Raw genomic sequence first — 11,166 nt, forward strand, 5'->3', positions numbered from 1 at the left:
TATATGAGATAGTAAAATAAATTTTAATTTACATAAGATAGTAAATTTGTTTTTCCTTTTTCACGAGCATTAAGTACTCAACGTGCCTAAATTTATTTTATCATTTGATTTATGTAACATAGTAAAGTTTCTCTCTACGCGAGTATTGACGACTCAAGGCATTCTTTTTAATTAAAATTTTAAAATTTTACTTTTTTGGTTAAGACAAGACGGTGCGTTTCTTTTGCTTTTTCTCCACTAGTGTTAGGTGCTTTGCCGGCTCAGCCTCACGTTTTGTTTTTTTTTTTCCCAGATTAGATTTTTTTTTCAATTTATTTTTATTTGTATAACACACTAAATTTCCTTTTCTTTTGTCTCAAGTATTAGGTACTTAACTGGCTCGTTATACTTTTTTTTTTATTTAATTGAATTTTTGAAGTTTTACTTGTCATTTATTTTAATTCAGATGAGACGGGACGTTTCTGCTGTTTTTCACGAGTATTAAGCACGCAGCTGACTCGTCCTCACGCCCTTTTTTTAAATTTAATTTTCACAATTTATTTTATAATTTATTTTAACGTGTGTAATATAGGAAATTTCTTTTCCTTTTTCCCCCGAGCATTAAGGGCTTAAGTCACTCACCGTTACTCGTTTTTAAATTTCTTTTATTATTTAATTTATGTGATGCAATCAACTTCTTTTGCATTTTTCACTAGTATTAACTGCTTGACGGAATCACCGTTACGCTTTTTTAAATTTCATTTTTTAAATTTACTTTATCATTTAATTTATGTGAGATACGCAATTTCTTTGCCCTTTTTCCATGAGTATTAACTACTTGACTGACTCACCGCTACTTTCTTTAATTGAAATTTTAAGATTTTCTTATTTAATTTGCACAATATAGTAAATTTCTCTCTTTTTTTTTTCCCACTTGTATTAAGTACTGAACTGACTCATCCTTAACGTTTGTTTTTTTTTTCAAATTGATTTTTTTATTTATTTTATATGATATAGTAAATTTATTTTGCTTTTTTCACAATAAGTACTGAAGTAAGTCATCCTTATGTTTGTTTTTTTCAGTTTATTTTATATAATATAGTAAATTTATTTAGCTTTTTTCAGTAGTATTTACTGAACTGACTCATCCTTAACGTTTTTTTTGCAGTTTATTTTATATGATATAGTAAATTTATTTTGCTTTTTGCACTAGTATTAAGTACTGAACCGACTCATCCTTACGTTTGTTTTTTTTCAATTTGTTTTATTTATTTTATATAATATAGTAAATTTATCTTGCTTTTTTCGCTAGTATTTACTGAACTGACTAATCCTTACGTTTGTTTGTTTTTTTTTCAATTTATTTCATTTATTTTATATAATGTAGTAAATTTATTTTGCTTTTTTCACTAGTATTAAGTACTTAAACTCACTCATCGTTAGGGTTTTCTAAACACAGATTTTTCTTTCTTTATTTTTGGAGACAGAGTCTCGCTCTGTGGCCCGGGCTAGAGTGAGCGCCGTGGCGTCAGCCTCGCTCACGGCGGCCTCCACCTCCTGGCCTCGAGCGAGCCTCCCGCCTCGGCCTCCCTCCCGAGTAGCTGGGACGACAGGCATGCGCCTCCACGCCCGGCTCGTTTTTCTTCTATGTAATTTTTTTTGTCGTCCAGCTCGTTTCTTTTCTATTTTTTTTTTTTTTGGTAGACGGGGTCTCGCTCTTGTGCTCAGACTGGCCTCTAACTCCTGACCTCGACCTCGATCCTCCCGCCTCGGCCTCTACCTGAGTAGCTGGGAGGACAGGCACGCGCCACCAGGCCCGGCTCATTTTTTTTGTATATATTTTTAGTTGTCCAGCTCATTTCTTTCTATTTTTTTAAGTGGAGACGGGGTCTCGCTCTTGCTCAGGCTGGCCTCGACCTCCTGACCTCCAGCGATCCTCCCGCCTTGGCCTCCCGAGTAGCTGGGATGACAGGCGTGAGCCACCGCGTCCGGCCTGGGTTTTACGGCCCAGTCAATGAGGCGACGTCTTGGTTATCAGCAAACCTCTCTCGGCCATTTCTGTAGCAAAACGGAGTCCCACAGGGTAGGTGAGGAAGCCCAGACGGGTGGAGGCCGCAGGGCCTCGCTGGCTGTGCTGTGTGTGGCCTCCAGTCCTCGTCCCTTCCCGTCCCCGGACCTCGCTTTGCCTGCCTGTGACATGGGAAGTCGCGTCCCCGAGACTGACCGCAGCACTTGGTGAAGACACCAGGGACGGGTACGGGACACGGGGGGACCAAGATTGAAGGCCAGCCTCCCCACCCGGCCTTCACTCGAAGACGTCACAGCCAATTGATGAGAGGTCAGACTCCCGTCCTCAAAGCAGAGAGTGGGGACCCTTGGTGTCCTTGCTCAGCTGTAGAGGCCGCAGTGGAGGCAGGGAGGCCAAGAGGCTCTTGGGGGCGGACCTCGATGTCCCCTTGGGTGTATAGAAAGTTCCATTGAACTGGAGGAGGGACAGAGAGTCGGGGTCACGGGGACACGTGGGGACACACTGGGGGAGGGACAGAGAGTTGGGGTCACGGGGACAGGTGGGGACACACTGGGGGAGGGACAGAGAGAGTCGGGGTCACGGGGACTCGTGGGGACACACTGGGGGAGGGACAGAGAGAGTCGGGGTCACGGGGGACACGTGGGGACTCACTGGGGGAGGGACAGAGAGAGTCGGGGTCACGGGGACACGTGGGGACACACTGGGGGAGGGACAGAGAGAGTCGGGGTCATGGGGACACGTGGGGACACACTGGGGGAGGGACAGAGAGAGTCGGGGTCACGGGGACTCGTGGGGACACACTGGGGGAGGGACAGAGAGTTGGGGTCACGGGGACACGTGGGGACACACTGGGGGAGGGACAGAGAGTTGGGGTCACGGGGACACGTGGGGACACACTGGGGGAGGGACAGAGAGAGTCGGGGTCACGGGGACAAGTGGGGACACACTGGGGGAGGGACAGAGAGAGTCGGGGTCACGGGGACTCGTGGGGACACACTGGGGGAGGGACAGAGAGAGTCGGGGTCACGGGGACACGTGGGGACACACTGGAGGAGGGACAGAGAGTTGGGGTCACGGGGACACGTGGGGACACACTGGGGGAGGGACAGAGAGAGTCGGGGTCACGGGGACTCGTGGGGACACACTGGAGGAGGGACAGAGAGTTGGGGTCACGGGGACACGTGGGGACACACTGGGGGAGGGACAGAGAGAGTCGGGGTCACGGGGACACGTGGGGACAGACTGGGGGAGGGACAGAGAGAGTCGGGGTCACGGGGACACGTGGGGACACACTGGGGGAGGGACAGAGAGTCGGGGTCACGGGGACACGTGGGGACACACTGGGGGAGGGACAGAGAGTTGGGGTCACGGGGACACGTGGGGACACACTGGGGGAGGGACAGAGAGAGTCGGGGTCACGGGGACACGTGGGGACACACTGGGGGAGGGACAGAGAGTTGGGGTCACGGGGACACGTGGGGACACACTGGGGGAGGGACAGAGAGAGTCGGGGTCACGGGGACACGTGGGGACACACTGGGGGAGGGACAGAGAGAGTCGGGGTCACGGGGACACGTGGGGACACACTGGGGGAGGGACAGAGAGAGTCGGGGTCACGGGGACTCGTGGGGACACACTGGGGGAGGGACAGAGAGTCGGGGTCACGGGGACACGTGGGGACACACTGGGGGAGGGACAGAGAGAGTCGGGGTCACGGGGACACGTGGGGACACACTGGGGGAGGGACAGAGAGTCGGGGTCACGGGGACACGTGGGGACACACTGGGGGAGGGACAGAGAGAGTCGGGGTCACGGGGACACGTGGGGACACACTGGGGGAGGGACAGAGAGAGTCGGGGTCACGGGGACATGTGGGGACACACTGGGGGAGGGACAGAGAGTTGGGGTCACGGGGGACACGTGGGGACACACTGGGGGAGGGACAGAGAGAGTCGGGGTCACGGGGACAGGTGGGGACACACTGGGGGAGGGACAGAGAGAGTCGGGGTCACGGGGGACACGTGGGGACACACTGGGGGAGGGACAGAGAGAGTCGGGGTCACGGGGACACGTGGGGACACACTGGGGGAGGGACAGAGAGAGTCGGGGTCACGGGGACACGTGGGGACACACTGGGGGAGGGACAGAGAGCGTCGGGGTCACGGGGGACACGTGGGGACACACTGGGGGAGGGACAGAGAGAGTCGGGGTCACGGGGACACGTGGGGACACACTGGGGGAGGGACAGAGAGAGTCGGGGTCACGGGGACACGTGGGGACACACTGGGGGAGGGACAGAGAGCGTCGGGGTCACGGGGGACACGTGGGGACACACTGGGGGAGGGACAGAGAGAGTCGGGGTCACGGGGACACGTGGGGACACACTGGGGGAGGGACAGAGAGTTGGGGTCACGGGGACACGTGTGGACACACTGGGGGAGGGACAGAGAGAGTCGGGGTCACGGGGACACGTGGGGACACACTGGGGGAGGGACAGAGAGTTGGGGTCACGGGGACACGTGGGGACACTGGGGGAGGGACAGAGAGAGTCGGGGTCACGGGGACACGTGTGGACACACTGGGGGAGGGACAGAGAGAGTCGGGGTCACGGGGGACACGTGGGGACACACTGGGGGAGGGACAGAGAGAGTCGGGGTCACGGGGACACGTGGGGACACACTGGGGGAGGGACAGAGAGAGTCGGGGTCACGGGGACACGTGGGGACACACTGGGGGAGGGACAGAGAGAGTCGGGGTCACGGGGGACACGTGGGGACACACTGGGGGAGGGACAGAGAGTCGGGGTCACGGGGACACGTGGGGACACACTGGGGGAGGGACAGAGAGAGTCGGGGTCACGGGGACACGTGTGGACACACTGGGGGAGGGACAGAGAGAGTCGGGGTCACGGGGACACGTGGGGACACACTGGGGGAGGGACAGAGAGAGTCGGGGTCACGGGGACACGTGGGGACACACTGGGGGAGGGACAGAGAGTTGGGGTCACGGGGACACGTGGGGACACTGGGGGAGGGACAGAGAGAGTCGGGGTCACGGGGACACGTGGGGACACACTGGGGGAGGGACAGAGAGAGTCGGGGTCACGGGGACACGTGGGGACACACTGGGGGAGGGACAGAGAGTTGGGGTCACGGGGACACGTGGGGACACTGGGGGAGGGACAGAGAGAGTCGGGGTCACGGGGACACGTGGGGACACACTGGGGGAGGGACAGAGAGAGTCGGGGTCACGGGGACACGTGGGGACACACTCTGAACCTTGTCCCCTGACCCCCGGCGACCTCGGTGCACCTGCGACCTCCGTCCTTGTCACCGGCCTCCGTCCCCACCGGGTCCCCCGTCTTCTGGGTTGTCACCCCGTCCTCTGGTGGCCTCGTCCCCCGTCATTGGTTCTGTGACCTCCGGCTCCCCCCCGCGCCCCGGCCTCCACCGTCCTCGCGCCCCGGCCTCCGCGGTCCTCCCGCCCCGGCCTCCGCGGTCCTCGCGCCCCGGCCTCCGCGGTCCTCGCGCCCCGGCCTCCACCCCCGGGGCGGGTCTCGCTGTCCTCGATCCCGCGTCCTCAAGGTCACGGCGTGTCCTCCCCCCCCCAGGTGACCCCACACGCCCCCGTCCCCCCCAGATCTGGGCGTTCCCCCCCCAAAAAAATAAGCTGGAACTGGAGCGGACCGGGAGGAGGACAGAGGCCGGCGGGGGTGGGGGGAGGGACCCAGGGGTGTTGGGGTGACAGGGGGGACCCCGAATGCGGGGAGGGGGTCGGGGACACAGGGAGGCCGTCCTTTGTCCTCCTGCTGCCCTGGGCCCTGCAGCCTCCCTCCCGGGCCTCCACCAGTGAGGCCGGGGAGCCTCCGGGTCCGGACTCCCCCGGGGCAGGGTCCCAGCGCTGGGGGGGAGGGGAGTGCGGGCCCTGTCGCCATGGAGACGGCGCGCATGCGCTCTGGGAGAAAGAGGAGCCCAGGGCGCAGCCGCTTGGACACGCCCAGGCGGTGACGTCAGAGCAGAAAACACAAAGGAAAAGATAGAAGAGTTAGAGACGTGTTTAAATTTATGAAAATAAGTAAAAAAAATTAAATGATAATTACTTAAATATGCTAAGATGGTGATGTCAGAATAGAAAATAAAAATAAAAAGATTTAGAGATACATTTAAATGTATAAAAATAAATAAAAAAATTAAATAATAACTATTTAAATATGCTAAGATGGTGATGTCAGAATAGGAAATAAAAATAAAAAGATAGAAGATTTAGAGATATATTTAAATTTATAAAAATAAACTAAATAACAACTATTTAAATATGCTAAGATGGTGATGTCAAAATAGAAAATAAAAAGATTTAAAGATATATTTAAATTTATAAAAATAATTAGAAGACTAAATAATAATTATTTAAACATGCTGAGATGGTGATGTCAAAATAGATAGAAAATAAAAGTGTAATAAAAAGAGAAGATTTAAAGATATATTTAAATTTATAAAAATAAAAAAATAATTATTCAAATATGCTAAGATGGTGATGTCAAAATAGATAAAAAATAAAATAAAAAGATTTAAAGACGTATTTAAATGTATAAAAATAAATAAACTAAATAACTATTTAAATATGCTAAGATGGTGATGTCAAAATAGAAAATAAAAAGATTTAGAGATATATTTAAATTTATAAAAATAAATAAAAAAATTAAATAATAATTACTTAAATATGCTAAGATGGTGATGTCAGAATAGGAAATAAAAATAAAAAGATAGAAGATTTAGAGATATATTTAAATTTATAAAAATAATTAGAAGACTAAATAATAATTATTTAAACATGCTGAGATGGTGATGTCAAAATAGATAGAAAATAAAAGTGTAATAAAAAGAAGATTTAAAGATATATTTAAATTTATAAAAATAAAAAAATAATTATTCAAATATGCTAAGATGGTGATGTCAAAATAGATAAAAAATAAAAAGATAGAAGATTTAAAGACGTATTTAAATTTATAAAAATAAATAAACTAAATAACTATTTAAATATGCTAAGATGGTGATGTCAAAATAGAAAATAAAAAGATTTAGAGATATATTTAAATTTATAAAAATAAATAAAAAAATTAAATAATTACTTAAATATGCTAAGATGGTGATGTCAAAATAGAAAATAAAATGAAAAGATAGAAGATTTAAAGATATATTTAAATTTATAAAAATAATTAAAAAACTAAATAATAATTATTTAAACATGCTGAGATGGTGATGTCAAAATAGATAGAAAATAAAAGTGTAATAAAAAGATTTACAAACATCTTGATTACATTAAAAAAAAAAAGATAGAAGATTTAAAGATATATTTAAATTTATAAAAATAAAAAAATAATTATTCAAATATGCTAAGATGGTGATGTCAAAATAGATAAAAAATAAAATAAAAAGATTTAAAGACGTATTTAAATGTATAAAAATAAATAAACTAAATAACTATTTAAATATGCTAAGATGGTGATGTCAAAATAGAAAATAAAAAGATAGAAGATTTAGAGATATATTTAAATTTATAAAAATAAATAAAAAAATTAAATAATAATTACTTAAATATGCTAAGACGGTGATGTCAAAATAGAAAATAAAATAAAAAGATAGATTTAAAGATATATTTAAATTTATAAAAATAATTAAAAAACTAAATAATAATTATTTAGACATGCTGAGATGGTGATGTCAAAATAGAAAATAAGGCCGGGCGCGGTGGCTCACGCCTGTAATCCTAGCTCTCTGGGAGGCCGAGGCGGGCGGATTGCTCGAGGTCAGGAGTTCGAGGCCAGCCTGAGCAAGAGCCAGACCCCGTCTCTACTATAAATAGAAAGAAATTAATTGGCCAACTAATATATATAATATAAAAATCAGCTAGGCATGGTGGCTCGTGCCTGTAGTCCCAGCTACTCGGGAGGCTGAGGCAGGAGGATCGCTTGAGCCCAGGAGTTTGAGGTTGCTGTGAGCGAGGCTGACGCCACGGCACTCACTCTAGCCTGGACAACAAAGAGAGACTCTGTCTTAAAAAAAAAAAAAAAAAATAGAAAATAAAAGTGTAATAAAAAGATAGAAGATTTAAAGACATATTTAAATTTATAAAAATAAAAAACTAAATGATAATTACTGAAATATGCTAAGATGGTGATGTCACAATAAATAAAAAAATAAGAATAAAACGATAAAAGATTTAAAGACACATTTAAATTCATAAACATAAATAACTAAATAATTACTGAAATATGCTAGGATGGTGATGTCAAAATAAATAAAAAAGATAATAAGAATGAAAAGATAAAAGATTCAAAGAAGTATTTAAATTTATAAAAATAATAAAAAATAATTGTTTATTAACAAATAATAAAAATAAGGTAAATAAATATATTGGGACACAAGCATAAACAATAAAAATAAAAAAAGACAAATAATAAAAATATAGGAACACAAAAAAGGACCTTTGCCTAAAGGAAAAAAGAAATAAAGAAAATGAAAAAAGTCAGATATATTTTTAGAAAGAAAATAAAAATAAATAATAATAAAGAAACAGCAGTCAGGGAAAGCTTGCTGGAGTGGGCTTTTAATTTTTTGGAAAAAGTCTGTATGTGTGACGTGGGATTTTTTTTGTTTGTTTTTTTGAGGCACAGCCTCGCTCACAGCAGCCTCCACTTCCTGGCCTCGAGCGAGCCTCCTGCCTCGGCCTCCCTCCAGAGTAGCTGGGACTCCAGGCATGCGCCTCCACGCCCGGCTCATTTTTTCTATATATTTTTAGTTTTTTGGCTCATTTCTATGTTTTTTTTTAGTAGAGACGGGGTCTCGCTCTTGCTCAGGCTGGCCCTCACCTCCTGACCTCGAGCGAGCCTCCCGCCTCGGCCTCCCAGCGTGCTGGGATTTCAGGCGTGAGCCTCCGCGCCCGGCCTCCACACCCCTTTTGAACACAGACATGAACCATCCTCGCATTTTGTGTGTCTCCCTGACAGCCCAGCTTGCAGATTCTTCTAGCTCATTCCATGAAGAACGTGCGGAGGCGCACGCCTGTCGTCCCGGCACTCTGGGAGGGAGGCTGAGGCAGGAGGCTCGCTCGAGGTCAGTTCGAAACCAGCCTGAGCAAGAGCGAGACCCCGTCTCTACTATAAATAGAAAGAAACTAATTGGCCAACTGATATATATAGAAAAAACGAGCCGGGCGTGGTGGCGCGTGCCTGTCGTCCCAGCTACTCGGGAGGGAGGCCGAGGCGGGAGGCTCGCTTGAGGCCAGGAGTCGGAGGCTGCTGTGAGCGAGGCTGAGGCCATGGCGCTCACTCCAGCCCGGGCGACACTGTCTCGAAAAGGAAATAAAAGCGCGCCCCCCTGGCTCCTTTCCGCGCTGTGCGGCATCCGGGTATTTCTGCCCTTGGAGAACGGGGTTTTGAGGCATGAATAGGAGTTCTCCGCGCAGTGACCCGAGCACACGGGGCGCGCTCGCTCTCCCCGGGCGGGGACGGCCTCTGGTCCTCGTCCCCCGATGCTGGACGAGTGGCCGGGGACCCCGGGGACTCTCGGCGTGAGGCGCTGGCGGGCGGAGTGGAGGCCGGGCCTCCGTAAGCCAGCCTCGCCCTCCTTCCCCCCCACCCAGGACCTCGCTGGGAGGCTCACGCCCGCCAGTCCTCTCATTCCCCCGGGGACTCAGTTTCCCCATCTGGAAAGACGGGCGCGAGCCGCTTCCTCTTCCACCCTCCCCCCACCCCACCCCACCCCCCAGTAGAGGCTGAAGCAGCGAGACGTCAGGCCGGCGTGCGACTCCCGTGCAAGCGGGAAAGGTGGCGGGGAAACTGAGGCACGAGTTCCCTGAGCCTCGCACCGCCCGGGTGGAGGTCGTGACCTTACACGGGGGCAAAGCCACTTCCAGGTGGAGGCCCGGGGCGGAGGCCCAGAGCACAATGAAGCCCGGAGGCCGGCCAGAGCCCGGCTGGGCGGGGGCGTCCCCTTAACCCTGTCCCCGGAGGGCCACCGAGGAGGCCGGGGAGGCGAGGCCGCGTCCGGGGGGTCCAGAGAAATGCGAAAGTGAGGCCGGCCTCCCCCTGGAGACTCCTGGAACCTTCTAGAAGGAGCAGCCTCCCTCCCGCCCACCCGGGGCCCCTTCTGACCCCTACGGGGGCCGGACGCCCCTCAGGGGACACTCGGGGACCTCCCGGCCCGGCCTCCAACGCCGCGAGGCTCCGGCCTCTACTTTTTTGTTTTTTTGGGGGGGGTGAAGAAAACGTCACTCGAGGCCGGAACCGGCTTTATTGGTCGTTTGTCACCTGCTGTCACTTGTGCCCCCCGCGGGGAGGTCACGGCTGCAAACACTTGGGGTCACTGGGCCCCCCCAACCCCGGGGACCGGGTCCCCACAAGGCCACGTGCGGTGCGGGAGGGGCCGCTCTGGTCCCTCGTGCTGGGAAGGGAGGCCGAGGCAGGAGGATCGCTGGAGGCCAGGAGGTGGAGGCTGCCGCGTGCGCGAGTGAGGCCCGTCCTCCGTCCCGTCCCCGATTTGGGGACTTGCCTGTCGTCCCCGACACGGACACGGCGTGGGGACCGCGGGGAGCCTCCACAGCCTCGACTTGGGGGGGGCAGTAGCAGGGTCAAAGGTCGCGGCCTTTCACCCCTGGGGTTCCTCGGTGGCCTCGGGGAAGGTCGCCGACCCCCGAGGGGCCACCACCCCGCCCGCCCGCCCGAGCGTTTGGTCCCAGAAGCCCAGAAAGAAAATTCTAGGCACGAGTGGAGGCTGTCCAGGGAGGCCTCCACAAAAGGGGTCGAGGCCCGCTGCCTCCAGCAGGACGAGGAGGCCACCGCCCGGCTCACGAGGCTGGAGGCCCCCGACCTCGTCCCGTCAACAGGGAGACGGTGGGGGGACTGTCCCCGCACACGGCGGGGACGACGGGGACCCACGAGCCCGGCCGGGGCGGCCTCCAAAGCCCCCGCGGGTCCCCCCGGGGTGACAGTGGGGGGCGGCCTTGTCCCCGAAAAGAGAGTTTGAAGACGAGGGGAGAAGGCCGGGCGCGGAGGCTCGCGCCTGTCGTCCCAGCAGTCTGGGAGGGAGGCCGAGGCGGGAGGATCGCTCGAGGCCGGAAATTCGAGGCCGGCCTGAGCGAGAGCGAGACCCCCGTCGCTA

At 51.0% G+C, this 11,166-nt stretch overlaps 1 protein-coding gene across 1 annotated transcript in view; it reads left to right on the plus strand.

Moving 5' to 3' along the window:
• MGLL (monoglyceride lipase) overlaps positions 1-11,166 on the plus strand; it is a 401,877-nt gene that overhangs the window by 240,776 nt on the left and 149,935 nt on the right. The window lies entirely within an intron of this gene.

This window comes from Microcebus murinus, chromosome 20 (genome assembly GCF_040939455.1).
Source record: "Microcebus murinus isolate Inina chromosome 20, M.murinus_Inina_mat1.0, whole genome shotgun sequence".
In the NCBI taxonomy this organism is placed as follows: Eukaryota; Metazoa; Chordata; class Mammalia; order Primates; family Cheirogaleidae; genus Microcebus; species Microcebus murinus.